Source organism: Diachasma alloeum, unplaced genomic scaffold, assembly GCF_001412515.2.
Source record: "Diachasma alloeum isolate Michigan unplaced genomic scaffold, Dall2.0 Dall_scaffold_01218, whole genome shotgun sequence".
Classification (NCBI taxonomy): Eukaryota; Metazoa; Arthropoda; class Insecta; order Hymenoptera; family Braconidae; genus Diachasma; species Diachasma alloeum.
The window spans coordinates 32,771-37,995 of NW_021681327.1; positions in this window are offsets into that span (position 1 = coordinate 32,771).

Below are 5,225 nucleotides of genomic sequence, written 5' to 3' on the forward strand. Positions count from 1 at the left end.
TTTTTTCATAATTTTTCCCACGAAATATCGAAATCACCAGATTTGTCACCGGTCGACAAGTGAAATTTCATGTCGACCGCCGGGGTTGTCAAATCACCAGATTTAGTGACAAAATCACTAAAATGGCAACACTGCTGCCCAGTTACTCACGGACCCGACTCACATTTACCGACAATTCGACCGGGACGCCGCCTTTCCCGTGGGGTACCAACTAACTTTTTTGGAGTCAGTCAAACCCCCCGATCTGGGCCTCTACTCAGGTCTATCCTCTTTGACTCGACTTCTGCACGATGTGGCATAAAATAGTATAGACCACTCGGGCATAAACTTCGTCTTCAACAAATGTGAATACAGACCTCGCCTTCGGCTCGGCATGTAAACTTCACATTCGTCGAAAACGAAATTTGTGCCCTTGTACTCTAATGTACTATTGGATGTCTTTCTAAAAAGTCAACAATCAAAATAATGATCTATTGTGAGCCATATTTATGTTCATTTCGGTTGGATCAATTTAATTTTGAAACGATTGAATAGTTTGAAAATCTCTGTTATTCACGCGCGTCATGAACTATAGTGGTAGCGCTAATGTCGCGTTTCCTGTTTCACTGGCAGAAAATGGCTGATATCCTTGTGGAAACTTTCTGACCGTAGGGCTATGGAACGTTGAAGGGAATATAGTAATAACAAATAATTGGAAAATCTAGGAGAACACGGGTGTCGGTTGTGTTCGGTTCATGGATTTGAAGGATAATTACGGAGAATTACAGTCTGAGTGAATAAGAATTTAGGGAGAGAAAAGGATCCAGGAATTGGACAGAAGAGAAGATGACATCCTCAGACAATGAAACTCAAGGGGAATTTGGATATTTGAAGGAGCTCGAGGAATCCGATTTCGATTTGATCCAATTGTCGTTTGGAGAGGAGATTCGAAAGTAAGCAATCTTCGTTAGTTATCGATATAAATGGTCGTTAGTAGTTTCCCATTAACCCTCCGTTCCACAAGTGGGATCAGGGGGGGCTCTACTTTTGTGCGGTAGCGCGCTATGAGGCGTTCTCTCACAAAAATTTCACTCCATACTAAATATACTCTACTAGCGCCACTCCGGCCGCAAGCGGCCAGGTGTTGATGTCTTTTATGTCATTACTAGCGCCGCCGCGGCCGCGACATTGATGCCCTTTTGTAATGCCTTTTCTTGTGTTTTTCCTTGTGAGTTTTTCCCAAATTAATGATTCATCATCGTCTTATTATACTGAGTGTGAAGATTAATGGAAACAATGCTTCACGGTTCAACACCTCTTCAATTGCAATAAGTAATTCACTAGCTCTGTATTCACTGCATGAGCTTCTAACTATAATCATAATCGAAGTTCCATTCAGAGTGCAAAACAATAATTATTAAATTTCTCAAAACGCCGAATTTTTTAGTCTTCGCCACCCTCGTGATTCTACTTTATTGCTTCACAAAAGCAATCGATAATTTTGTTGAAAAAATTACGGGATTGATTCTGATGCTTTTTTGCTACTTCGGACCCTGGAGATTTATGGAACATGTTACATCTACGGTATAGCGTACATGTTCCGTAGATGTGCGTAGATGTGCATTTTGGGCCTAAAAAGCATGAAAATGATGGAAATAAAGTGGAATAATGATTGGGAAGTTAATTCTCAGAAGATGTCAGTTATCACTGATTAATTGAGTTTTTTAATGAATTTGAAGAAATTACTGCTAGTGTACTTAATGTCACTAGAACGTTGTATGGGGGGGATTCCGCGAGATGGCGGCAGCGCCGAATTACCGGGTAGGTCGGTCAAGTCAGCAGCACAGTAGCCAGCGTTGCCAACCATACCATTATCATGGTATCTATACCATGAAACTGGGCCCTATACCATATACCATGAGGTACATCATGGCATCACGGTATCCATTTTTTTTTTGGGAGAGATACAGTCTCAGGGGTTATAGGAGGATGGTGAAATTCCATGAGAGTCGAACGAAGCAAAGTTCATGAAGGGATGGCCACATTTTACTAGGGTCAAATATTTGGTCAAATATTCGCGAAGGTCACAAGGGGATCGTTGAATTTTCAAGAGTCAAACGTCACGAGAATCACAAGGGGATACTCAAATTTCACCACAGTTAAATGTCCCAATGGTCCATTCCACGGGATCCAACGTCACAAGGGAATGGGCAAATCGAACGAGGGTCAAATATTGCGAGGGTCACGAGGGTCTAAAAGAAATACGATTCTCTCGTGAAATTTAATCGTCTCATTGCGACTCTCGTGACGTCTGACCGCTGTGAAATTTGAGCATCCCTTGAGACCCTCCTGACATCAGAATGTTGCAAAATTCGATCATCCATTTGTGACCGATGTGACACTCGTGAAATGTGATCGTCTCCTTGTAATCCTTGTGACCCTCGTCACGTTTGACTCTCCTGATATTTGAATTTTCCCAGAGGAACTCGATTTTATCGGCGGATAGCATTTTTTCCCCTCCAATATCATCTTTTCTCCCTCTCCGTACCATGATCTGAGCGCCATGGGTTGGCAACGCTGACAGCAGCAGTCGCAGGCCAGCCGCCTGCCGAGTGAGTCGACACTGGGATAGTAAAGGCCGCTTTTTTAATTAATTTTTTAATGATTAATCAAACAATTGATATTTGATCCGTCATTCTCAGAGGACGCAGGGGGGGAGGGTTGACTTTTTGGTTCTTTAATGAGGGTGCGAGTGGTGAGGGGAATTATTTTTCTGACCCTTAATCGCATTGTGGGAAGTCCAATGTGGGGGAAATTTTTTTTTATCTTTCTGACCCAAAATCGAATTGTTAATCGTGCGGGGGGGGGGGGGATTTTTCCTAATCCTTCTGACCCTCAATCACATTGTGGTAAGTCCAAGGGGGGGGGGGTAATTTTTCCTGACCCTTCTGACCCTAAATCGGATAGCTGAGGGTGCGATGGGGTAATTTTTTTGACCCTTCTGACCCTTAATCGCATTGTGGAAAGTCGAAGCGTGGGAGAAATTTTTGTTGACCCTTCTGACCCTAAATTGAATAATAACGAATCCGAGGGGGGGGGGGCTTTTTTTCTGACCCTTCAGACCCCAAATCGGATTGCGGTGTATCCAAGGGGAATTTGTTTCTGACCCATTTGACCCTAAATCGGATAGTTGAGGGTGCGATGAGAAGGGAGGAGGGATTTTTTTTTACCCTTCTGACCCTTAATCGCATTGTGGAAAGTCCAAGGTGGGGGGGAATTTTTTTTTTATCTTTCCGAACCAAAATCGAATTACTACTCGTGCGAGGGGGTGGGGGGAAATTTTCCTGATCCTTCTGACCCTCATTCAAATTGCGGTAAGTCCAAGGGGGGGGGGGAATTTTTCCTGACCCTTCTGACCCTAAATCGGATAGCTGAGGGTGCGATGGGGTAATTTTTTTGACCCTTCTGACCCTTAATCGCATTGTGGAAAGTCCAAGCGTGGGGGGAATATTTTGACTCTTCTGACCCTAAATTGAATAGCGAAGGTTCCCCGCGGGGAGGGGGCTTTTTTTCTGACCCATCTGAACCTAAATCTGATAGTTGAGGGTGCGATGACCCGAAACCGGATATTTGAGGGTGCGATGGGGCAATTTTTCTGACCCTTCTGACCCTTAATCGCATTGTGGAAAGTCCAAGCGTGTCCAAGCTTCTGACCCTAAATTGAATAGCGAAGGGTCCGAGCGGGGGGGGCTTTTTTTCTGACCCATATGACCCTAAATCTGATAGTTGACGGTGCGATGAGAAGGGAGGAGGGATTTTTTTTACCCTTGTGACCCTTAATCGCATTGAGTGGAGTGCTCGGGGGCGGGGGGATTTTTTTTGACCCTTATGAATCTAAATCGAATTGCGAAGCGTGCGAGGGGGGGGATTTTTCCTGATCCTTCTAACCCTCAATTACATTGTGGTAAGTCCACGGGAGGGTGGGTAATTTTTTCTGACCCTCTGACCCTTAATTGCATTGCGGGAAGTCGTCGGGGGCGGGGGGGAATTTTTTTTACCCTTATTCACCCTAAATCGAATTGCGAAGCGTGCGAGGGAGGGGGGATTTTTTCTGATCCTTCTGACCCTTAATTACATTATGGTAAGTCCAAGGGAGGGTGGGTAATTTTCCCTGACCCTCTGACCCTTAATTGCATTGCGGGAAGTCCACGTGGGGGGAATTTTTGACCCTTCTCATCCTAAATCGCATTGTGGGAAGTCCAAGCGTGGGGGGAAATTTTTTTTTTGACCCTTCTGACCCTAAATTGAATAGCAAAGAATCCGAGGGGGTGTAGGGATCGAGGTGTTGTCGGGAAGTTTAATCAATCCACTACTAAACAATTAGTTGTCTTAATTATCGTTTATTCAATCGCGTCTAGAAATATATATATAAAAGTGAAAAGCAAGTCAGGTGGTCGACTTGTTGAGTTATAGGCGGTTAGCGCCAGACTGAATATAATATTCGCAAAAGGTGAGAATTCGGAAACGCATTACAATAGGTGCGAGTGAGAAGTATACATTAGACGGTTGAGTGACCGAGAGCGATGATATCACTGATGTCCAGTCATCTCAACTGCACGCGTTGTTGTGTCCGTGTATTGACACGTGAGTGTTGATGTAGCGAGGCGCTACATGACTCCCCTTCTTAGTGAAAAACGCAGTTTTTCTAAACTGAAACATTAAACAAAAAATTAATACGTTCATCACCGGTGAGCTTGTGCTAAAAAAAAATTCTATGATGGAGGTGACTGCGTCACCCTACCTTCTGCTAGGCGTGGGCTGCTCTCCAGGTTGCTAATGTGTTGAGACGGTCGTGAGCTTGGAGTGGTGTGTTTGTTTACCCTCGCCGTGTGTTGCGATGGTGTGTGTATGCAGGTGTGTGTGATGCCTCTCGATGATGTGTCAGAGAGGTGATGCCCTGGTGAAGATGTCTATCGGCGTTCGATGTGACGTCGTGTATTCCAGAGGGCGAAGTTCTCATTGAGGTTTGGCGGAGATGAGCTCTGTGAGTCGGCCCGGTGTTCTCGACGCTGCCATCGGAGAAGTTCGACATGAGGTTACTTTCTTCTCTCCCTCATATCGCGAAGTCGCCGCGGATTGTAGGCGAGGGTCCAGATCCCCTGATGCCCGTGAAATCCTGTTGGCGTATGTAGATGCGAAGGGACTACGGTTGAGGTGACCAGCCTCCTGCGCCCGTGCCGCGGATG